The 26,206-nt window shown below is 35.2% G+C and overlaps 1 protein-coding gene across 50 annotated transcripts in view; it reads left to right on the top strand.

The window, feature by feature from the left end:
- Nucleotides 1-26,206, top strand: part of RIMS2 (regulating synaptic membrane exocytosis 2) — a 617,675-nt gene that overhangs the window by 205,524 nt on the left and 385,945 nt on the right. The gene's annotated exons all lie outside the window — the stretch shown is intronic.

Raw genomic sequence — 26,206 nt, 5'->3', positions numbered from 1 at the left:
TGTAGTTTTGATGTGCATTTCTCTGATAATTAGGGATATTGAGCAGTTTTTCATGTGCCTATTGGCCATCTGCACCCCTACCCTCCAAGAGTCCACAGGTGCACAGAGAAAGATATTCCTATGGTGGTCTGCCCCTCCTCCACTTGCCCTCCCCGACAATGTCACCCTGCATCTCCTGTGGGCCCAGACCTCCACATGAGTTCCCTTGGCTGTGGCACTCCACTCCCCAGCCCTTGGCCCACTGCTCCCTAGCTCCCTTAGGCTGTCTGCACACTGCCAACCATAGTCCTCTTCCAGAATTGACTTCCAGAGCCTAAGTCTCACTCCCAGCTCCTGCCTGAATGTCTCAGGCTGTGGTGTGCAGGGGTGGTGGTACCGAAAATCTTGCAGCTCTCTCTGTGCTTTGCCCTCCTCAGTCCAGCTGCTATGCTTTTCCCTGTGGCTTTGAGGCCCTCCATGATCTCCAAGATCAGTTAGGTGAATTCCCAGTGTGTGGGTTCCTTTCCTCTTTCTCAGCTCCTTCTTAGGAGTGCTAGTCCTGTCCTGATTCCTTTCTCTTTTTTTCCCCCCTCTTATTTTACCCAGTTATCTGGAGGGTTTCTTGCTCTTTTTGGAGGGTTAAGATCTTTTGCCATCATTCAGTAGGTGTTCTGTGCGAATCGTTCTACATGTAGTTTTTTTTTTATGTGTTTGTGGGAGAAGGTGAGCGCTGTGTTTTTGCTCCTCTGCCATCTTGGTCCCACCCCCCTCCCAGATTTAGCTTCTAGTGAATGAGTATTTACTTAATTTATTCATAAATGGCAAATGTTTATTTATTAGAACAAAATATTAATTTTCAATTTTTTAAATTTCAAAATAAGGTTTGAAATAACCATTTTTTTGTTACATGCGTTTTGCTTACCCTCTCCTTTAACATGTCCCCCAAGAGTGCACAGTGGTTTCTCAGCCTTTAACTTAGATCCATATAACCTGACCATCTTATTAACAATGTAGACTTGAATTTATAGGTCTGAGGGAGGACCTGAGAATCAGTATTTCTGTCAAGCTCCCAAGTGATGCCAATATTAATAGTGGAGACCAGTAGCAGAGCACAAAGGCATCTAGAGATAAATGAAGGAGGGAAACAGCAGTACTGTACTTTAAGAGCTCAGTGGCCATTGTCCTCCATAGCCCTTTTGCTAAGAGGCATAACAGTGAATCTTTGTGGTTCTTAGAGGCAACATCATTCCACATTTGCGTATACTCTTCTGGATATATTTATTGAGTGGGGCACAGGTTAATTACATTCATGTAGCTATAAGAAGCTGACTCCTTTATTATGACATCTTGGGTTGTTGTTCCTGAGCCTTTACTTATTTAAATATATTTTATTTTTTAATAAATTACTTATTTCTCTTTATTATAGAGTTGTGAATATATGTCTTAAAAAAAGAATATATATGTCTTAAAAACTATGAAAATTGTTAGGACATTTTTACCTCTATATTTCATTATCAGAGTAAAAAAGGGGATGTTACAAATATTTGTTTTACAAAGAGACTTTGGGGGTGAAAGAGTTGTGAATCATGGGGTTAGAGGATCTGAGATGGGATTAGAGGAGTGTGGGCGAAATAACCATTTTTTTTTTTCTTTTTTTGGCTGCCCTGTGGCATATGGAGTTCCCCGGGTCAGGGATCTGATCTGAGCCACAGTTGCAACTTGAGCCACAGCTATGGCAATGCCGGATCGTTAACCCACTGTGCCAGGTCAGAGATTGAACCTGCGTCCCAGTGCTCCCAAGACACCACTGTCCTTTTGTGCCACAACAGGAACTCCAAAATAACCTTTTTGTTGTTGTTCTTGTTTTTTAAGGCCACACACACAGCATATGGAAGTTCCCAGGCTAGGGGTTGAACTGGAGCTACAGCTTCTGGCCTATGGACAATCAACAGCAGTGTGGGATCCAAGCCACGTCTGATCTGAGACCTACACCACAGGTCATGGCAATGCCAGATCCCTGACCCACTGATCAAGGCCAGGGATTGAACCTATGTCCTTGGGACTAGTTGGATTTGTTTCTGCTCCACCACCATGGGAACTCCCCAAAGTAACCATTTTTTAAAACAATATTTTTTGTTAAAAAATTACAGAAAAAGCAAAGTAAAATGGTTTTAAAACAAACATTTATTTGATGTTTTATACATTTGAAATTGTTCAAAAGTTAGATGCTGTATAATTTTCATAGTTTGAAAATTAGTGACATTTAGGAAACAGCTAATTTTTTAATGTAAAGTTTTGCTGTTTATTTATTTAGTACTTCCTTGAATGTTGGGAGAAGTTAAAAAGTAAGAAATATTATAGCTAATTTGTATGCTGCAAGAGGTGGAAAAACCGAAAGCTAGAAGATGTAGGTCTTGTTCTTACTTCTTCTCTTTACTGTTACCATTTGTTGATGTTTATTTTTTCTCTGTGCTTCAGTTTTTCTCATCTCTGAGATAGGAAAGTCATTCTTCAAGATCTTGAAAAGACTTCCACCTCTAAAATTCTTTATTATGTTGTATTTTAAAGTCTTCTGCCATAGTGTAAACTTGGAAGCATTCTCTTCCAGCTGTTTTTCTCTCTATAGGTTAATAGTATTGTGTTCAATTAGTAGAGGATTATGTTCACTTCTGTTACAATAACTCATTATTACAATTCATTTATTCAACAACTATTTATTGAATTTAAATGTAGATATTGTTACCACACAGCTCAAATAATTTCACCATGATTCATATTTCAAATTGACTATATTTGGAATATTAAATTTTCATTAAGGACATTTAACTCCAATCTTGTTATTGTAATCCTGTGTAATATTTCTTAATCTATTTTCTTTACTTCCTTTTAATATCATGAAACAAAAATTTAAAAAGTGATATGAAAAAGTAACTTCTAATTATTGCTACTTCTAATAGACTATGAACCATTTTAAGAAGCATAGCTATAAAGAAACAATATTTTATAGGCACTACAGATTCTTAAATATTTCTACATTTTACTGCTTAAATAATGACATTTAATGAAAGTACTGAGAGACTACATTATGATTTTTGTCAGGAATTTTAAGTAGGCAAGAGTGGAAAACAAACAAAAAAATGACATATGACTCCCTATAACTCAGGGCATTTTGTTAGAAGGTGAAAAATGCTTCTAGACATAAGTGATGTCAAGGGAGTAGTAAAAATATAAGTCAGTTAAATTGGATCTAAAATGTAAAGTTTTAGAGCAATTTAAAACTTGTGTAATGAATCTTTAACAGTTTGGTAATAACCGTCATTTCTTTATTGTCTATTACCCTTGACCTTCCAAGTATCTTTGTAACCATTTGATTATTTTAAAGTAAAAATAATAATTAAAATCTATGTTTAAGACGTCTCAAAAAAAAGACTTCTGCTGTATATATAGATTGATGTATATATGTATGTGTTTATGTATATATAGGTATATGTGTGCATATAGATATGTACATATAAATGCTGTATGTATATATAGCTGGCCTGGATTTACCCTTCTGCCTGAAACATCTGAAAGGTAGACAAAGTATTTGAAACAATGTGTTTTTGACACCAGACAACAAAGGAGATTAATACCTGAGAGATGGGAAATAAAGTGAGCCTCATGATTGCTATAGCATGCTGCTTTGAGAGAATTTCCAGGATGTTTCAAGGGAGAAGAGCATAAGCAGACCCCAGCAGTCTTTCTGAGTCGAACAGACGGTTCTGAGGGTTTGGGGAGACAAAAGCAGTTGGAATTTGCTAGACAAAGTATCAGAGAGGAGACAGCTGAATAGTGAGATATCCTGGAGAGCTCCAGATGATATTCCTTGTGTATTCAGTGGAGGAATGATTTGTACATGTATGTGAAGAAACTATTCAAGTCCAGGGAAAGGATCATCTAAAATGATTTAGAAGGAGCATTGGCCCATATTCAGAACCAAGAGTAGTGTCTGTTCCTAGGAGCCAGACTAAGAAACCTTAAGATTTCTGGAATACTAGGTGGAGTGATTTATAAAGTCTTGCCTCAGCAGTGAAGAATAATTAATGCTAAACTGGGGACTGCTCTCAGACAGAATAACAAATCATAAGAACGAGAGCTGAAAGGATCAGTCTGTCTCCAAATAGTTTAGAACAAAGTTCAAGAAGATTTATAGGAATGAAAAAATATCCAGCACCCAACAAGGTGAAATTCACAATGTTCAGCACTCAGTAAAAGATAACCAGGCATACAAAAAAGTAGGAAAACATGGTCAATAATGAGAAAGTAATGAGAGACTGGACACCAATACAGAAGTGACATAGATATTAGAATGAGCAGGCAAGAACATTAATATAGTTACTATAATTGTATTCCATATATTTTAAAAGTAGATGTATAATATATGAAAATAAATAAAATGACCTAATATTAAAATGAGATGAGAATTATAATATTTGACACAAAAAATGTACTTAATGGGAACAATGGAAGATTAAGAATTGAAGAAGAGATCAGTGAATTTGAAGACAAACCAATAGAAATGATCCAAAATGAAACAATAAAAAAATAAAATAATTTAAAAAGTGAAAGGGTATTGTGAATTTTGGGACAATATCAAGTAGCTAATCTCTTCTCCTTGAAGGAAGAGGAGAGCATGAAGAGTCAAAGAAAAAATTAAAGAAATGATTGGTAGAATTTTTTTCAAATTTCATTAAAACTACAAAGCTTCTTTGGAAACAACACAAGAGAGAAGAGAAAAATGCAAACGCCTCTGAAGTAGTGAAAGATTAAAAAAAAGAAAGCCATCAACTAGTATCTTATACCCAGTGAAAATAGCTTTTAAAAATGAAGGCAGAATACTTTTCAGAAATACAAATACTGAAAAAATTCACCACCAGCATAACTGCCCTATAGGAAATATTAAACAGAGTCCTATAGGTGGAAGGAAAATTATACCAGATGGATGTATGTATCTACACCAAGAAATGAAGAGCAATGGCAGTGATAAATACATGGGTAAATATATAATCTTTTTTCTTACTATTTAAAAATCTTTTTTGGGGGGCTTTTTTGGGCCACATCTGCGGCATATGGAAATTCCCAGGCTACAGCTACCTCCCTCACAACAGCCATCACAACACAGGATCCATGCCACCTCTGTGACCTACACCACAGCTCCCAGTAATGCTGTTTGAAGGAGGACTATAATAGGTTAAAGAGGTGTGTTATAAACCCTAAAATAACAAAACAAAGAATTATAGCTAATGGACTAACAAAGAAGATAAAGTGAATATAAAATATACTTAATCAAAAGAGGACAGAAAAGGAACAACACGACAGGCAAAGAGAAATCAGCAAGATTGGTAGACAAACCTAGCCGTATTGATAACCATGTTAAATATAATTTGTCTGAACACCTTGAGGCATAGATTTTCAGATTGGTAATAACTGAAGACTCAACAATACACTGTTTACAAGAAACAAACTTTATTTAAAGACAAATATAGTTAAAAGAATGGAAAAGATACAACATGTTAAGTTTATTCATATAAGCTGGTTATATTAAGATCGAAGTAGATTTCAGAGCAAACAATGTTATTGAGGGAAAGAATGTTACTTTATAATAATAAAGAGGTAAATTAATCAAGAGGACATAATAATCCTGAATGTCTAGGTCTGTATTAGTAGAGCCTCAATATACAAGAAAAACGGATAAAACTATAAGGAGAAATCAACAAATCCACAATTATGATTGGAGCTCTCAATAACTGAGAGAACAAGTAGGCAGAAAATCATCAAAGGTATATCCAACCAATTTGACCTCATCGATATTTATAGAACAATCCACCAGGCAGCAGAAGAGTATTCTTATTGGGGGTTCACGGAACAGTTACCAAGACAGATCATATTCTGGCCTCTAAACAAGGCTTATTAAATTGAAAAGAATTCAAGTAATAAAATATATGTTCTCTGATCATAGTGGAATTACATTAGAAATCAGTAACAAAAAGACCTCTGGAAAAATCCCCCAATATTTGGAAGGTAAATAACAGACTTTTAATAACCTGTAGATCAAAGAAGCAATCAAAAGAGAATGTAGAGAACATTTTTAAACATTTATTAAGATGAAAACAGAACATCAGAATTTGTAGGATACCACTAAACAGTACTAAGGCAGAGTTTATAGTACTAGACACCTATATTAGAAAACAAGAATGTTCTTAAAACATTGGTCTTGGTTAGAGGCCTAACCTAACACTACTCGATTTGAAGAAATTACATATCTACAGTAATTAAAACAGTATGGTATTGATGTAAAGAAAGGCAAATGAATCAAGGAAGCAGAACGGAGAGTCTGTATATGGATGCACTCTTGTATTGACAACTATTTTTTGACAAAGATGCAGAAGCAATTCAGTAGAGAAAGGATAGAAAGGAGACTTTGAGCAGATGGTATTGGAACAATGAATATCCATTTACAAAATGAATATCAAAGCTTCCTTTTTTTTTTTTTTAAACCATATTACAAATAACCAAAAATTGGAGTGCCCATCGTGGCTCAGTGGTTAACGAATCTGACTAGAAACCATGAGGTTGCAGGTGCTATCCCTAGCCTCGCTCAGTGGGTTAAGGATCTGGCGTTGCCGTGAGCTATGGTGTAGGTCACAGATGCAGCTCGGATCCCGTGTTGCTGTGGCTGTGGGGTAGGCCAGAGGCCACAGCTCCAATTAGATCCCTAGCCTGGGAACCTCCATATGCTGTTGGAGTGGCCCTAGAAAAGATAAAAAAAAAAAAAAAAAAAAGAAAAAAAATAGATCATAGTTGTCAATGTAAACATTAAAAGTATAAAACTTCTAGAAGAAAATATAGAAGGGAAATTGTGATTTTGCTTTATGTTAAACTGTAAGCTTTTAGGAGGAACTAGAGGGGACTGTCTTCATGACTTAGTGGGGAGGCAATGATTTCTTAGATTAACACAAAAAGCGCTAATCATAAAAGGAAAAAAACAATAAAACAGACATCATTAAAATAAAAGCTTTGTTCATCACAAGATACCAAGAAAATATATAACCAAATTATATTTCAAAATTTTGGGAGAAAATATTTACAGTACATGTAGCTTAAAAAGGAATACGAAAAACACATTTAGGTAATACAAAATAAAAATTTTCTCTTCACAAGAGAAAATATACAAATGGCTAATAAACACGGGAAAAATGCCCTATGTGTTTAGTCATTTGGGAGATGCAAAGCAAGATGATGAGATACTTTGATGTACTCACTCGTAAAACTACAGTTTTAAAACAATAACAAAAAGCCTGACATCTCGACACATGTGAGAATTTGTAGCAAATGGATCTCTATTATTTTGCTGGTGAGAGTATAAAACATGTAAAATGGTACAAGCATTTTGGAACAGTGTTTGACAGTTTCTTATAAAATTAAACATAAACTTGTCTTGTGACCCAGTAATTCTACTTTTAGGTATTTACCTAAGAAAAATGAAATCATGTTTCTATGAAAATACTTGTATATTAATGTTTTTAGCAGCCTTGTTCTTAGTAGCCCCCATGTGGAAACTTCCCCTATGTCCATCAACCAGGAGAGTAGATAAGCAAATTGTGGTAAGTTCAAATTATTGTTCATCAATAAAATGAGAAAACCATTTACATGCACAGAAACATGGATAAGCCTCAAAACCATTGTTCTCAATGAAAGAAGCTAGACATAAAAGAGTACATATTATATGATTCCATTTATATGAAGTTCAACAAGAGACAAAACACATCTTTAGTGGAAGAAATCATAATGCTTTTGTTGATGGCAATCTTCTCTGTCCTGAGAGGGTTATGGATTACTTAGTCGTGTATATTTGTCAATGGCTTTTGATGTGTTACACTAAAGATTTGTGTACTTTTTACTGAATGTAAATTATATTTCAATAAAAAAATTAAAAGGAAATTAGGTGCATAATTACATTAAATTGTTTAAAAATTTCCCAGTTAGGAATTCCCGTCGTGGCTCAGTTGTTAATGAACCCAACTGGTATCCATGAGGATGCAGGTTCAATCCCCGGCCTCGCTCAGTGGGTTAAAGATCCAGTGTTGCTATGAGCTGTGGTGTAGGTCGCAGACGCAGCTCAGATCCTACGTTGCTGTGGCTGTGGTGTAGGCCTGCGGCTACAGCAACTATTTGACCCCAAGCCTGGGAACTTCCAAACTTCCTCAGGTTTGGCCCTAAAAAGAAAAGAAAAAAAAAAAAAATTCCCAGCTGTATTGAAATATAATTGACTTGTCACTAGTTCATGTACAACATGATTTGATACATGTATACATTGCAAAATGATTACCATAGGAAGTTTAGTTAACATCCATCACGACACTTGGTTATACATTTTTTTTTTCTTGTGAATAGAACCTCTAAGATCTACTGTCTTAATTTGCTACCTTTTTTCCCTTTTTTTTTGCACCGCCCCCGCCCCCCCCCCCCCCGGCATATAGAGTTCCTGGGCCAGGGATCAGATCTGAGTTGTGGTTGTGATCTACTCTGTGGCTGAGCAACATGGGATTCTTTAACCCACTGTGTCTGGCCAGGGATCCAATCTGCACAGTAGTGCTACAGATATGCCACAGTCCCTGTTGTGCCACAGTGGGAACTCCAGTTTGCTACGTTTTTAAATTGCTGGATTCATTGAAATTTTATTGGTACTAAATATTTAAGATTTATTGTGAAATTGGATCAGAAGTGAAGGATTTTTCTTCATAAGTCTTTGAACAATGACTCTTTTCCATAGATTCAAAGTTCCTGTATTTATAGAATGCTCTTAGACCTGGAGTCAAACCAATTGTATTTAGAGTTTTCCAGGTGAGGATTACATATGATATACAGACAATATGGATTATTTTATGAACTGTCCTATGAAACTGTGACATATTTCTTTATGAATCTTATTCACAATAGTCATCTGAGATGTGTGGTGAGGGAAAGCTAACATGAAGATTAGGGGAAATAGATAAAAGATGGAAAGGGAAATCATTTTTAAAAGGGAATCAAAGTATAGTTAAGAAATTAAGCTGTAAAAAGCTAAGAAACTAGAAAAGAGAACTGGAGGTTGCCTTAGGAAAAAAAGGAATCTTCATAACGTGGAAACAAGTGATCTCATAATCTTTATTTCTAGGTATTTCTTCTATACTTTTTAGAATTTATTAGATGAAACAAAAAAGGCAACAAAGACTAGCTTTTGGGTGCCATATTCAGTAATTTGTGCACATTCAGTAAAAGTGTGGTGCAGATGATGAATGAAGGGAAAATGTAATATGAATGCATTTGATGTGACCGATGTTATTTCTGTAGCATCTTTGTCTCTTACTGGCAGAATGATCATTCAGTAGATATGAAGATATATAATGACATGTTCTCATGTAGCTAACATTGAAGAAACATCTTTATTTTTAAGAATATAATATGAGCTTCTGAAGATAAGTTATGTCTTTTTTTTTAGAAGAATGTTTAACATATGAAAATTGGTTTGACTAGGTAGAAGTCAGATAGGCTGTTCTCTTGGAATAAATAATTTTTAATAGGTTTTTTATTTTGTTTTATTTTGGCTTTGGCCACACCTGCAGCACGTGGACTTTCCCGTGCCAGGGATCAAACCCGAGCTGCAGTGACAACATGCTGGATCCTTAACCTGGTGCACCGCAAGGGAATTCCAGTAATTTTAATAGTTTTAATTTCAATATTTAGGTGAAACAAGAGAGCCCCTATTCCTATTTTTAAGCGAATTAAAACTTGAACCATTGTCAAGTTTATTTCATTTAAGTGACCTATAAATGGAATAGTAATATATGCCAGTTTGCCCAGGACAGCCCCTGTTTACACCTGCTCTCCTGGCAGCCTACATAGGTTGGCATTCATCCAGGATTTTTACATGAAATATTTTATTTAGAGCTGCATTACAAGCTGGATTGAGTTTGATAGTTCTTAATGTTGTGCTTACAATTTCTGACATGATTTTGTCCTGCGTGGAATACATGGGCAGTAAACAGAGCTCTCATCTGAAATACAGTAGGCAATAATCTGTCGTTTTCCCAACTTCTCGGATACAAGATAGTTAACATTTCTCTTTTAAGGATAGGATGCAAAGCACATGCTGACGAAGTGGAACATGATTGCAAGGTCTCTGGTGGTGGTGGGAGAAGTATTTGATATTGCTGTCCCCCTTGCCCTTTGATGTATAGGTCAGCTTTGTCATGACTTGTTATTTAGTATTTGAGGTGCAGGAAGCAAGATTGTGGGAGATTTTGGAAAATTTAGATTGATGTATATGAAATATGTGCAGGAGATAGAAGCTGAGCAATCTTGTAGAATGTATGGAAAGTAGCCTGCATGTTTTTTCTACAGTGGTATTGTCATTGATTGCATAGTGTAAACCTACAGATATTTATGTATTTTAGTATTTGGTAATTTGAAAAACTTTTGCAGTAAATATTTCATCTGCAAGATGCGAAAAAATTAAAATGTGTTTTAACTAATATGTGACTTGCACAAAATTTTTGTTTCACTTGCTGTCCACTAGGGGGTTCATAATCACTGAACACATGAATGCAAAAAAGAAAATAATATCTTGTGAAAAAGCAACGTCTATTCCAAAAGTTAGTATAGTTTAAAACAATTTTTTTTTTTTTTTTTGGCTGCTTCCAACATGTGGAAGTTCTCAGGCCAAGACTCAAACCCGTGCCACAGCAGTGACCTGAGCTGCTGTGGTGACAACTCCAGACACTTGCTGAACCACATGAGAACTCCCAAAAGATAGTATAGTTATTTAAAGGAGAAACAGAAGTGGCACAATAGTGCTTATAGACGCTGTATTTTACGTGTCATTCTGTGACCATGACTTTTCTTTTACATTAGATAACTATGCTTTAAAATTAATTTTAGTCATTTTGAGTTCCAAGTTTCTTTGTGTCCTCAAAAAGTAAATTATTGGCTTCATTAACAGAAGAACGCCATCGTACTGGCAAGTGTTGACCTTTTAAAAAGCGTTTAAAAAGTGATGGTTGTCAACTGTAAGACTGAAAATTTTCTCTACAAAAGTAAGGGAGGAATTCTTCATCAGTATTCCTAACACTTCACATAGTGCTCAGTGAACAGTTGTTGAAAAACTGAATGAATGAAATAATCAAACAGCTTAAGGAAAAAGGGGGATGGATTATAAGAATATTGGGGTGTTTGACAGAACCTCAGGAAAAGAATGATGATAGACTTTATGAACAGTTGGAGTTATGGAATCAAATACTATGAACTCTATCTCAGTAACTTTTCTCTATTTCTCAGTCTGTCTTTCTATTCTTGTCTTTCTCCAAAATAGTTTCCACTACTCAGCTGTGCTGTATGGTGGGAGAGATGACCATCGATAGAAGTTTGTTCAATAGATGAATGAAAGGAGTTTTGTAGTAGCTTTCATGTTGAAAAATAGTATATCGTGGATGTATGTGTTGTATATAATGCTTGGAAATTTATATGATAAGTTAAATAAAAGATATGTAGAGAGATTGAGTAGTCAATAAAAAGATTTTGCTGTGGAAATGCAGTTGAAGTCCAAGATAACACATAGTTGAACTGGGATTTATGCTACTTAGGGTTGCAATATATATAGCATGAGAATAAACTCTTGATATTTGAAAATTATTAAAATGTCTCACCATTTGACTATATAATGGTACAAATATAAGAGTATTTTAGGATAGGTTGTATGCATTTTGGTCTGACATTTTGAATATCAAAATTGATCTTTCCAAAGGGCCGTAAATAAAATTACCTGATCTAAGAAAGGGTATAAAGAGAATTTTATGTTTTATGCTTCTTAAACTGGGTGCAAAGTCAAAGAGTAACAACTTATAAACTCATTCATAGCATATAGTTTGTATTAGGTAAAATTTATTTTCTTTATCAGCAAGTGTTAGATTTTCTTCTAAATGACTTAGTATTATTCTATAGAGACAGCTTTGATAGCTACTTGAAAAATAACTATGATAATTTAAAATATGGCTTAAGTGATCTTATTCCATAATTACCCATCTTTGATTCTCATCTTCTTTTGAATTCTTATTTTTGGATTAAAATTTAAGACATCTGAGCTCATTGTCTTATGCTTCAAGATGTATTTCTTCTTTTGTGTATTATCTCTCTATTCTATATACCTACTCCATACCTTAGCCATTCAGTTTCTTTTTTGACTACAAGCACTGTTACTGTTTTTGTTTATGTGTATTTTTATAGTTATTCTCTGAAAATATAAGAATATATTTTACATGTATAAATATTTACATATGTAAATATATAAAATTTAATTTTACATATAAAGTATATGTATGTATTATTTTAAAATGATAGCACATATATAATATTCTGTCATTTTTCTTTTTTCATGTAATAACATATCTTTACTAGTACATAATGATTATGCTTCACCAATATTTTTAATGAATATGTTAAAATTACTTGGTTCCTAATGATGGACACTTAGGTTAGTGCCAATTTGTTTGAAATTACTAATATTGTTGTAATAACGTCATATATGTGTATACATATATTGTATATACTTAAAACTCTATGTAAGAGCAAGTCCATAAGATAAACTAAAATTCCCAGAAGTGGAATCACTTAGTCAAAGAATATGTGCAATTAAAATTTTTTTGTCTGCATTGCCAAATTGTTTACTATACAGGATGGTACCAACTTATAATTCTGTCCACAATTATTAGGAATCCAGTTTCCTAATTCTTTAGCCAAAACAGCTTTAGAAGCTTTTGCTCTTTAGTCTGATTTGTGAAAAATGATACTGCGTTATACTTTTAATCTTTTTTCTTATATCATAAACAAGTCAAGTTGAGCATTTCTGTATATGTTTAAGAACATTTAGATTTCTTTTTATTTTTTTAAATTTTTTATTTTTTTTTTTGTCTTTTTGCTATTTCTTTGGGCTGCTCCCGCGGCATATGGGGGTTCCCAGGCTAGGGGTCGAATCGGAGCTGTGGCCACCGGCCTACGCCAGAGTCACAGCAACGCTGGATCCGAGCCGCGTCTGCAACCTACACCACAGCTCACGGCAACGCCGGATCGTTAACCCACTGAGCAAGGGCAGGGATCGAACCCGCAACCTCATGGTTCCTAGTCGGATTCGTTAACCACTGCGCCACGACGGGAACTCCTAGATTTCTTTTTAAACTTCTTATATCTTGCTCACTTTTCTATTGAATTGTGTTTAAATGGATTATTAGCATCTCCATTTGCTTATTGGAAAATGACTTTGTGGAATGGGTTGTGTGTATTGCTGTGTAACAAATTATCATAAATCTAGTGCTTTAAAACAACATGAATCTTTATCTCATTTCTATGGGTCAAGACTAGGCTACCGGCTGTTTTGGTTCCTTGGCTCAGAGTCTTACTAGGCTGAAATCAAGGTGTTGGCTGGGCTGCCATCTCATTTCATGCTCAGGGTCCATTTCCAGGGTCACTGATTGTGGACAGAATTCAATGCCTTGCAGTTGTAATTAAAGCCCTCAACTCATAGAGGCCAGCCACTGTTCCTTGCCAAGTGTCCCTCCCCACAACATGATGGTTTTTCTTTAAAACCAAAAGGAGAATGCCCATGCTGCTCTGAGTATCTCTGACTTTTCTCTCTGACCTCTATAAACTCTCTTTTAACTACTTGATCAGGCTCACCTTCCGTAATTTCCTTTTTGATTAACTTAAAGTCAACTGAGTAGGTACCTTACTTATACCCACAAAATCACCTCACTTTTGTCATATAATGTAACCTGATCATGGGAGTTAAGTCTCATCATAATCATGGGTTCTGCCCACTCTCAAGGGAAGGGGATAACATAAGGTATGTACACTGGGTGGTGGGAATCTTAAGGGTTATTTTAGAATTCTGCTTACATCAGATTGCAAATACTTTGCCCTAGTTTATATTGTTCTTTTTCCAATGTATAAACATAAATATGTCTTTTACCGCAGTGAAATATTTTTTTCTTATATGACTATATATTTTTTAATGGAGATATAATTCATTTAAAAAATTCACTCCTTCAAAGTATAAAATTCAGTGGATTTTAATGTATTTATGAGTTTGTGTAACAATAAACATCTAATTCCAGAACATTTTTGTCACCCCAAAAAGAAACTCTGCAATCATCAACAGCCCCATTCTCCCTTGCTGTCAGCTCCCTGACCCCACTTACCCATTTTAATATCTCTGTGGTTTTGCCTATTCTGGACATTTCGTAAGAATAGAATCATACAATATGTGATATTTTGTATATGTCTTCTTTCACTTAGCATAATGTTTTCAGAGTTCATGCATGTTGTAGCATGCATCAGTAGTTTGTTCATTCTATACCTGAGTAATATTTCATTGTATGAATTGACCACATTTTATTTATTCAATCATCAGTTGATGGACTTTGAATGTTTCCACTTTTGGTCTATTATGAATAACACTGTTATGCAAGTTTTTTTGTGGGCATACATTTTCAATTCTTGTATCTGTCTTTTTGATTATTGTCATCCTAGTGAGTATGAAGTTTTGTCTAATTGTGGTTTTGATTTGCATTTCCCCAATGATTAATCATGTTGATTATTTTTTCTTGTGCTTATTGGCCATTTGTATGTCTTCACTGGAGAAATATCTAATCCTGTGTTGTGGTCCTCTCCTCACTAAGATTAAAAATATTGCTATCATTTCTTCTAATACTTTTATATTGTAAAACAGTGATTTTATGTTTACATTGTAAAACAATGATCTATCTGAAATTTAATAAAGTGGGGTATGAGGTGCAGATCCAACCTTAATCTTTTACACATGACTACCCCTTTGGCCAGCTATATTTATTGAATGATCAATCTGTTCTTTCCACTACCTTGAGATACCATTTAATCATATATTGAATTATTATATGTTAGAGTATATTTGTAGATGTTATGTACTGTTCTATTAATCAGTCTGTTCAAAGCATATATCTAGGTTCAAAAAAACATTTTATTCCTTAAACAATCAAAAAAATTAGTTGTTGAAACCATGAAGTTGGTTACATTAACTTTAGCAACACCATTAATTTCTAGTTATATACCTGTCTTGTGGTATGTGTTGGATTATGCAGTGAGTGAATTATGAAGAAGTGAGAAAGGTTATGTTTTTTAATCAATAATGCTTCTTTGAGTTATATAGTTTGAATATGTTACTGGCCAGAGTCAAAAATGAGAATAGAAATAGTTGTTGTGATAGAAATGAAGGATGAAAGATCCATTCCCTGTAATATTCTGCTCGAAATGCTATTAATAAGCCAAATGGCAAGTAAGGGATCATTTGAGCTTTTGAGTGATTAAAAATAAAACTGTTTTTATAATTTCTACCACTAGATGGCGAAGGTACCTCTCAAAAGCAAACACCTTAATTCTGTGATTTCATCTGTACTAGTTGCTTATGGACTAATAAGTGGATTAAGTTGGCATTTGAGATTGTGAGATACAGGACTTCTTGTGTATGATTGCCTTTCACATTCAAATATGATATTTATTCCCCAAATTTTTATCTCTTGTTCTGAGGTCTTCATGTACCAGACTTGTATTTTCAAGTTCAGAGTGTATAACTTTACCTTTTGTTCCACGGATACTTCAAAATCTAAGTGTTCTGAACTTAAGTGTTTATTCCTTCCCAAAGAGCAGATTCTTTTGTCATTCCCAAGCCCTGCTGGTTGTACCATCAATCAACCTTGCTGCCTAGGTTGAGATACTTAGGTATTATTTTCTAATTTTTTTCCTCTTGATTTTCATATTCAATGACTATTTTTGCAATTTCAGGTCAATTCCACTCTTTTATGTCTCCTATATTCAATCCTTCCTTTCCAGTGAGGATATTGTCACTGCTTTGTTTAAGCATTAACTGTCTTGCTTTCTTTCTTTCTCTTTCTCTCTCTCTGTCTTTTTTTTTTTTTTTTTTTGTATTTTTAGGGCAACGCTTGTGGCATATGAAAGTTCCCAGGGTAGGGTCGTATCAGAGCTGTAGCTACTGGCCTGTACCATAGACACAGCAACACAGGATCCGAGCTGCATCTGGGACCTACACCACAGCTCATGGCAAAGCTGGATTCTTAACCCACTGAGCGAGGCCAGGGATTGAAGCTGCATCCTCATGGATACTAGTTGGATTTGTTACCACTGAACCACAATGGGAATTCCGTGCTTCTCAGTTTATTTGCTTGTCTGCATATTCTACTTTGTTTCCAGAATTGTGTTTTTTAAGTATAAATATGACGGAGCCATTCATTTGCTCATGTTTGATGCCTTCCTGTTTTGTACTTAAACTTCAGATCACTAGTTTTCTAAGGAAAACAAACATTTATTGAATACTTATTCTGTTCTAGGCTCTGTGAAAAAATTTAAGGCCTTGAACTTTAATTTTCATATTGCTGCTGCAAGGTGGTGTTTAATAGACCCCTTTTTATTCTGAAATAATTTCTCAAGATTCCAAAGTTAGAGGTAGAATTTCTCTTGAAGTATAGGTTTTTGTGACTTTTTGAGGTTCACTATCATCTGTCCTTTCTAACCTCATCTCTCACCACGTATTTTTCTTCCCTTAACAAAACATACAGTCTAGCTATAGCAGATTACTAGTGAATTTTAAAAATCTTTCATTCTTAAAATTTTAAGTATTTGCTTATAACTGTTAGCCTCTTATCTAGAATTCTTTTCTCACTGGGCTTACACTAATTCAGCAAATATTTATTGAGTGTTGATTGTGTGCAAGATAAATTTCTAGGTGCTGAGGGTAGGAAGATTGACAACATAGATGAAATCTCTCATGGAAATTGCTTTTTATTTGGGGAAGACAAAGGAATAGGAAGTAACTAGCGCATTGGATGGTAGTGTACTTGAGGCTTGGGCATTGGACTTCACAGGCTTTGCAGATGAACTCTAGAGGGCGCCATTCACTTAGATGTGAGAGGCACAACCTGTAGCTGGCACCTCCCAGGTCCTGGGCACAAGTGCTACAGAGGAAAATAATATGGAGAAGAAGGGAGAGGGATTTTTGAGGGGGATAGTTAACAGTTTTTAACTAGAGGTCAGGGAAGTCTTTAACATTAAGACTTGAGGGAGGAAATGAAGTAACTCATGTGGCTATCTAGGGGAAGAACAGTTCAGGCAGAGAAATAGCAAGTGCCAAGATCCTTAAGTGAGGGTGTGTCTTGATGTGTCTGCCTATAGCTTTCTTTTTCTGTAAAGTCTAACTCCTGTCCTTACCTACATGAAGACTTCGGTAATTTTTTCCAGTAATAATTATACCTTTTTGCTTATAAAGGGTAATTTCATATGTGTGTGTATATACATATACACATAAAATATATTTATATTTGTATATTTTAGTACTTACCACTGTCTGATCTTTAGTGCACTTATTATCACTGTTTCTTTCTCTCTTATAAATTTTGAATTTGAGGGCATGCTCTCCCTTATATCTTTGTGACTGGACATGCATAGTTTAGGTTCTAGAAATATTAGGCACTCATTGAATATTAGTTGAGTTGGAATGAAATGAAATAAGTTGAATCACTGAAGAGACATGTATATAGTTATCTTTTCCATACCTTTTACCTGTTGCAATTATCCTGTGTCTACAAAAATTAAATTTATTAAAATATTTGTAGTTTTCTCTGTCTCTTAGACTCATTTTTTGGGTAATATCTTTGTAAAAACATTCTGTATAAGAGTACTAACTACTGGTTTTACATATAAGAATGATCTCTAGAATTCTTTTGTTTCTTAGATACTGGCAATAATGATGGGGGATTTTATGTGCTTTAATATATTTTATTTTTATTATTTTTTTTTTGTCTTTTTGCCTTTTCTAGGCTTATCGTGGCATATGGAGGTTCCCAGGCTAGGGGTTGAATTGGAGCCTGCACCAGAGCCACAGCGACGTGGCCTACAACAGAGCCACAGCAACGCAGGATCCAAGCCACGTCTTCGACCTACACCACAGCTCACAGCGACACCAAATCCTTAACCCACTAAGCAAGACCAGGGATTGAACCCGCAACCTCATGGTTCCTAGTTGGATTCGTTAACCACTGAGCCATGATGGGAACTCCTGTGCTTTGATATATTTTAAAACAAGATCTATGTCTCTTTGCTTTGATCTGTCACATTTTAGCTTCACTTTAAAGAATTTGATTTCATGTATTGCTGTTTGCCATGTTCTTCAATCTATTTTTGAGTAGAGTGACTTATATCCCAGTTTTTCAGGGTCTATCCTGGCTTATACCTTTTGTTCTAGCATAATTATTTAGAGCATCCATTTCACTCTCAAAAGTATCCTATTCTTCTTGGAAGATTTCTATGTGATATCTAGTGAAAATACTGCATAGTACTTAAACTTGTGGGAAATTCCCCATAGAATTATATTGTAGCAAATATTACTTCAGTTACTTAATCTATAATATTTATTGAGTGTGTGCTTTATTTGTAACACTAGTTTATATGGAGAACTATAAAGACAGTAGAAGTTGTACTGTGTCATAAGAATTTATTATCTAGTAAATCAGTCAAGATTAATGATGTAGTTATATAAACATAACTATTTGAAGCTGGTAGAAACAAATGTAACAAAATATATTTTAGAAATATATGGAAGTAGATAATTAAATGAACAATTATAAATAGTGGAACCAAATGGAGCAGTTTGGGGGAGATTTTGTAGATTTTTTAGAACTGAAATAGAATTTCAATGAAGGAATTTTAAAGACAAAAAAAGATACAGCATGATATAAAATTAGTAGGCAAGCGAATTTGTGTAGTGTAGGCATTCCTATATCATCAGTGTCTTTTCTGTCACTATTTGTTATATTTATTTTGGTTTTCAGATGTAGTAAGTTTTTGGTTTTTTTTTTTTTTTTTTTTTGGCTTTTTGCCATTTCTAGGGCTACTCCCGCGGCATATGGAGGTTCCCAGGCTAGGGGTCCAATCAGAGCTGTAGCTGCTGGCCTACACCACAGCCACAGCAACTCGGGATCCGAGCCACATCTGCGACCTACGCCACAGCTCACGGCAACACCGGATCCTTAAACCACTGAGCAAGGCCAGGAATCGAACCTGCAACCTCATGGTTCCTGGTCAGATTCGTCAACCACTGAGCCACGATGGGAACTGCAATGTAGTGAGTTTTGTTAATCATATTTATCAGCTTATGGCACTTCAGTGATCTTCGTAAGACTTCTATTGTGTTTCCACCTAACTAGGTATCTTTGAAAAATAAAAAATGTTGCATTGTGTGTGTATGTGTTTTAAATTACATAAATGATATGGTGTTTTAGATCTCACATTTTAAAAGATTGGTATGTGTAGGGATATTAGTTCACTGCTCCAGACTGCTGCATTGTACTCTATGGTAGACAGAATGATGATCTCCAAAGATGTCCGTGACCCTGTCCCTGGGAACGGGGGATATTGGTCTACATGGCAAAAGGGGCTTTGCAGATGTCATAAGTTTATGGACCTTAAAATGGGGACATTATCCTGAGTTGTTTAGGTGGGTCCAGTTCAATCACACAAGTCCTTAGAAGTGGAGAACCTTTCCTAACTGGGTCAAAAAGAAATGATGGAGGAGGAGGAGATATTCAAAGCACAAGATGGACTTGATTGGGAGTTCCCGTCGTGGCTCAGCAGAAATGAATCTGACTAGCATCCATGAGGACGCAGGTTTGATCCCTGGCCTTGCTCGGTTGGTTAAGGATCCGGCATAGCCGTGAGCTGTGGTGTAGGTCACAGATGCAGCTCAGACCCCTAGTTGCTGTGGCTGTTGCGTAGGCTGGCAGCTGCAGGTCCGATTCAACCCATAGCCTGGGAATCTCCATATGCAACAGGTGTGGCCCTAAAAAAGAAAGAAAAAAAAAAGTTGGACTTGACTGGCCATTGTTGAATTTGAAGATGGGGGAGAGGGACCATGAGTTAATTTAACAGCCTTAGAAGCTGGAAACTGCCCTCAGTTTACAGCCAGCAAGAAAATGGTGACCTTGGTTGTATAACTAAGAAACTGAATTCTACCAAACAACCTGAATGAGCAAAAGACGGATTCTTTTCTAGAGCCTCCAAAAAGGAATTCAGTCAGCACCTTGATTTTAGTCCATCTTGTAGACTTAGTCCAACCTCTACCAGACCTCTGACCTCAGAACTATAAGATAATAAACTGGTGGGTTTTGTCTTATAGAAAAATTTGTGGTAGTTTTTCTATGGCAGCAATAGAAAACTGATACATATTCCGTAGTATGAGTAGTTTTATTTGACATTCTAGTGGTGGATAATCTAGGCTATGTGAAAACTCATTATCACAAACAGTGAATTAGTGAACATCCTTGTAACATTTTCCTTATGGACTATGAAGGACTTTCTCTATAGACTGTATATCTACATGTAGAATTAAAGTGACATAGGGTATGTTTGCTTTATTTCACTGATTCTTTCCTCAGGAATTGCTCTGTCCAGACTTCTTCTTGCAGTTCTTGAAGGTTTGTGATTCCCCATGTCATTATTAATATTTAATATTATTCAGACTTGCTTTTTGCCAGTCTGGTAGGTATTAAAGGCTGCTTTTGTTTAAATTTACAATTTCCTGGAGTTCCCATCGTGGTGCAGTGGTTAATGAATCCGACTAGGAACTATGAGGTTGTGGGTTTGATCCCTGCCCTTGCTCAGTGGGTTAACGATCCAGCGTTGCTGTGAGCTGTGGTGTAGGTCGCAGATGCGGCTCGGATCCCGTGTTGCTTGGCTCTGGCGTAGGCCAGTGGCTACAGCTCTGATTTGACCCCTAGCCTGGGAACCTCCATATGCCATGGGAGCGGCCCAAGAAATGGCAAAAAAAAAAAAAAAAAAAAAAAAGACTAAATTTGCAATTTCCTGGTTACATGGAACCAAGCATTTCTTTATTTACTTGTTAGCTATTTGAGTTGACATTACTGTGAATTGTTTTTTGTTTATATCATTTGCCCATTTGAAAAAAAAATTAGCTTCCTATCATTTTTGTCTATGGTATCTTCATTGAACAGACATTCTTATTTTGATGTAAAATTTATTACCTTCTTTTTAACTTTACAATTTGTGATCTTTTAGTCATGATTAAGAAGTCAGACCTCACTCAGAGTCCCTATAAATACACTTTTACACTTTGTAGTATTAGCTTTCAGTTCTGCCTTTCTCATTTGTGTCTTTAATCAACCTCGAGTTCTCATGTGGCTATGAAGTCTGAATAAGTTTATTTTCCCTGTATAGTGAGTCAGTGTTCCTAGCAACAGCTGTTAAATGAATCCATTTGCACACTCCTGGTTTTTCATAATAGTTCTGTATCCTGTTCCTAAATATAGTTGGGCCATTTTTGAATTCTCTTTTCTGTCCTGTTGGCCTATTTATCTATCCTGTGATGGTACCACACTACTTTTTAAAACATTCTTTGACATTTTTTACATAGATGACATGTGACCTGTGAGAAGTGTGACTTTATTTCTTACTTTTCAATTCGTAAGTTGTTATTTTCATCTTTTATATTGTTTGGCTAGTAATTCCAGTACAGAGAGCATTACGTAGATGCAGTCAGAATGACATCTTTGTCTTATTCCTAGTCTTAGGGTGAATGCTTTGAGTCTTTCATAAGCAAATGTGATGTTAATTGTAGGTTTTTCATGGATGCCCTTTATGAAGTTGTGGAAATTCTATTCTATTATTAATTTGCTGAGATTTTTTTTTTTATTATGAATGGCTGTGGAGCATTGGCAGTTGCTGTTTTCCTGACTCTATTGAGATGGTAAATAAGATTTTTCTTCATTGAGATGGCAAATAAGATTTGTAGAATGAAATAACACTGATTGTTTTTAAATGTTGTACCAACCCTTCATTCCTGGGATACTCCTTTTGGTTATATTATTCTATTTATTTATTGCTGGATTTGGTGTACTAATATTTTGTTAGAGAATTTTAAATTTATATTCATGAAGGATATTGGTGTATAGTGTCCTTTCTGTGTAATACCATTGCTTTTGATATTAGGGGAATGCTGGCTTCATGAGATGAATTAGGAAGTGTGTTTCTATCTTCAATTTTCCACATTTTGTATAGCAAGAGTACAGAGTTTGTATAGAAAGTGTTTGTATAGAAAGTGTATAGAGTTTGTGTAGAACTGTCATCATTTCTTTTCTAAAAGTTTGGTAGAATTTGTCTCTGATTCCAGGGGCCAGAAGTTTTCATGTGGCTAAGTTTTTAAAACTATGGATTCAGTTTCATCAATAGGCATAAACTGTTCAGGTTACTTATTTATTCTTGAACAAGTGGAGATTTTTACAGTCTAGTTTTATAAGCCATGGTAGCTATAGTCATTTCAGGAATGTCCCATTAATCATTTGAAAATCATTCCATCTTCTTCCTTTTAAAATGCTATAGACAGAACAATACATTTTGATAGGATACTTCTTTCCAACTTAACTTTTTCTATGTTCCATACTAATCTGTATCTTAAAACTATGTTTTAATCCACTTTCAACTCACCTTTATATCTGCTGGAGTCTTTGAGATAATTTCGGTGACTACTCCTCTGTGTCTCTGGCTGAATTTGGTGACTTTTTACCTTCTGTGTAGTGACATTTGATCATAATTACTTTGCCTCATAGAAGTTTTACCTTTTAGTCTACTGTCTGCTTGTTTTGTTCTTATTTGAAGTCTAGGGAAGTTGTTACTTCCTTTAGGGTATGACTTTGACTATATTGTTCCCTTTTGAAGTAGTTTCTTTTTTAGTCATTCTTCAAATATTATAAGCCAATATCCATTTTCCTAATTAGTGACATTTAAAATTGACTGAGATTGTACTTGTTAATTACTGTTTTTGAAAGTGTCCATAAATCCTTTTGAAATATAGTTCTATTTTGGTTTTGATAATTATATCAAGGAAAATGCTTTAGTAGTAAAATTAGAAGGAAAAGAAAGCTAGAAAGATATTAAGATGGGGGGTACTTTGTTAGCCAGTGGTAGTGGTTTTGTGAGCCAGCAGCATTTTTTTTAAAGCTGTTGCTGAAAAAATGATTCGTTAACACCAAAATGAGGCTTTTTTAATTCTAACATTAATATGTATCTTGGACTACTGAAGTCACTTATGCATTAAACATATAAAATTTAATAAATTGTAGCAACTTTTAAACCAATATTACATAAATGTTCATATAATCCTTTTCCCCAGATTTTTTTCTTACATATAGACTGGTAGTAGAAATGTATGTGTAAGACTGCACAGTGAACTGTGGGAATATATATGGCTTCTAGTTTGGCTTTTGCGGCAATATTAACATCATGTACTTACTTCTGGGGGATCTCACCACCTCTCCCCTTGCTCTTTGGCTCATCTGATATACAGCAAGTTCTGATGTTGGTCAAGGATGTAATAGACAAGGGTCACAAAATGGGACTGCCATATTGAGGTGTGCCAGTGCGAGGGTTGGTGAGTGTCAAAGTGGTATTTAGATCTTTTAGTAAAGTGTCTAAAGTGGTAATCAGTGAAACTGCTTTGAGGTAAATGCCTGCCACCATTTTTTTTTTTTTCACTGCATTTTTTCATCTCTTACAGTTCATATGATAAGACAAGACCTGAGATGAAACAATTGGGAACAATTTGCAAGATCAAAGGGGAAGAAGGGTGAGACTAGGGAGTTAGTCACTAGATTTGTCTTATCTAGTACTGAAGCTTGAGGAGCAAAAATAGTCTTTTTAAGGCTCATATAAAGTCTAGCATATCTCATTAGAGTTAAAAAATAGGGATTTGGAATCAAAGCTTTAAATAAAGATAAAGATACACTTTCCTATTTGATATCTTTAATTGTTCAAGGATTTAGGCATCTAAATTTATCAGTCCATACTAACAGGAGTAATGGTAGTCAGCATCATGATGGAGCCTTTGAATTCTTTATACTTGTTTACATTGAAACATCGGTGCTCATAGTCTCTGCCTTCTTGCATTTTACTATAAACAATCCTTGTTCCAGTTGTGCATAGAATGCATATGTTTTTACCTACTCAGGAAGATTGTTCCCGCAAATCCCTGAAATTGTGAAAGTATGGGATTTGGATTGGAAATATTTAAACATTTATAAAAATAAATAATTTTAGTTCAGATTTTCAAGCTGAATGATAGGGAACATGGAATAACATTTCCTCAGTTTTAATTTTATTTTATATTGGCGCTTGACTAATGCTTATTTGTTTTAAAATAGAAGCACTACTTGTAGAAAGTAAATTTTCTTATCTTTTATCATGTGTCAAATATAAGAGGCAGCAAATGTAAGAAGCAGCAAAATGTAAGAAGTGGCTTAGATTAGAACATAGTAATTCTCAAACATTTTGGTCTTGGGATTTCTTTACAATCTTAAAAATGATTGAGACCCTCAAAGAGCTTTTGTTTGTATGGATTGTATTTGATTTGTTAATATTTATCATATTAGAAATAAAAACTGAGAGAAAATTAAAATGTATCATTATTAATTAATTTAAAGATAACAAATCCACTGCATGTTAACTAACAATATGGAATTAATAGAATTCTAAGTTGACTGGTTAGGAGTTTTACCCTTCTTTTGGGTGTATATGGAATCTGTGACTTGCATCTAGCTAATAGAGTATAGCAAAGATGGTGGGATGGTCATTTTTGTGATTGCGTTACATTATGTGAGACTATGTCTTAGATTGAAGTAAGAGATTCTGTGTTGGCTGTGAAGAAGTAAGCTGCCATGTTGTGAAAGGACTACGAGAGGATCCCATGGCAGGGACCTATGGAGAGTCTCTAGGAGCTGAGAGCCAGCAAGAAAATGGGACCCCAGTCTTAGAGCCACAAGCGACTGAATTCTGCCAACAGTCATATGAGCTTGGAGAAAGACCCTGAGCTTCAGAAAGAAACGTGGTCCAGCCAACACCTTGACCATCCCTTTAAAGCATGCTTGAACTCCTGACCTATAGAAACTCTAAGATAATAAATAGGTGTTTTGTTAAGTTACTACCAAGATTGTGGTGATGTGTTTTGCAGAAATAGAAAACAAGTATTTTTAAAAGAAAAAATATTTAGTAAGACAGTTGGCCTTATTTTATGTTTTTGCAAATCCCTTTAATACTTGATTTAGTGAAAGTCAGCTGGATTCTTTTGTCTCCTTGTGTATTCATTATCTTGGGTATCACACATAATGAAGCCTCTGGAAAATTCTAATGTGTACCCATGAAAGATTGAAAGTCCAAAAGGCAAATAACATTTCAGTATTATTATGAGTATTGTTTGACCCTGCAGATCTCTGAAAGAGTTTTGGGAATCTCCTCTTCCCCCCTGAGGTCACTACACTATACTTTTAAGAATTGCTAGATTAGAGGTTAAATTTTTACTATCTCCTGTTTCATCACCAATAGAGTATTTAATTTTATGTAGCAGGATTATATATAAAATAACCTCAGCTTCCTTGACTATTTTTGCTTGATTTCTTGTTTTTATCCTTAAGTTTGTCTATGCTCTACCCTTCATGATAAGCAGATGAAAAAGGTCTTTGCTGACTTTAGGTTCTAGGAGGAAAAGTAGGAATGTGTTTAATATGTAATGGATTGTCACAGAGTATGTTGGGACAGGTTTTTCTCGAAATGATCCTGGCATCTTTTGACTATAGCCTTTACCTGCAAAGTTGCTATAGTCATTGATAAATTTCATATAAAACTTAAGAGTTTTCAAAATACATATATTTTTGCTTTGGGGGGAGAGGGGCACACCTGTGACATATAGAAGTTCCCAGACTAGGGGTCAAATTGGAGCTAGAGGTGCCAGTCTAGGCCACAGCCACAGCAGTGCCAGATCCGAGCCTCATCTGTGGCCTACTCCATGGCTCATGGCAACGCCGTATCCTTAACTGACTGAGCGAAGCCAGGGATTGAACCTGCATCTGCAAGGACACTAATCTGGTTCATAACCCACTGAGCCACAGTGGAAACTCCCTCAAATATATACCTTTTCATTTGTAAGAAGTTTATAGGAATTCTCATTTTTAATTGTGTATATCCATTTTTGTGTGTATGCATTACTTAATAATGGTACTAGTTTGTATTTCTCTTGTGTTTTTATTTGAATTTTGTGTAATCTCTTTTATCC

This window comes from Sus scrofa, chromosome 4 (genome assembly GCF_054392235.1).
Source record: "Sus scrofa isolate SSC_HxYL_T2T_F1_AM1 chromosome 4, Sscrofa_HxYL_maternal_Yorkshire_Landrace_v2.0, whole genome shotgun sequence".
Classification (NCBI taxonomy): domain Eukaryota; kingdom Metazoa; phylum Chordata; class Mammalia; order Artiodactyla; family Suidae; genus Sus; species Sus scrofa.
Note: the sequence above shows the minus strand (reverse complement) of the source record. Positions and strands in the feature narration are given on the sequence as shown.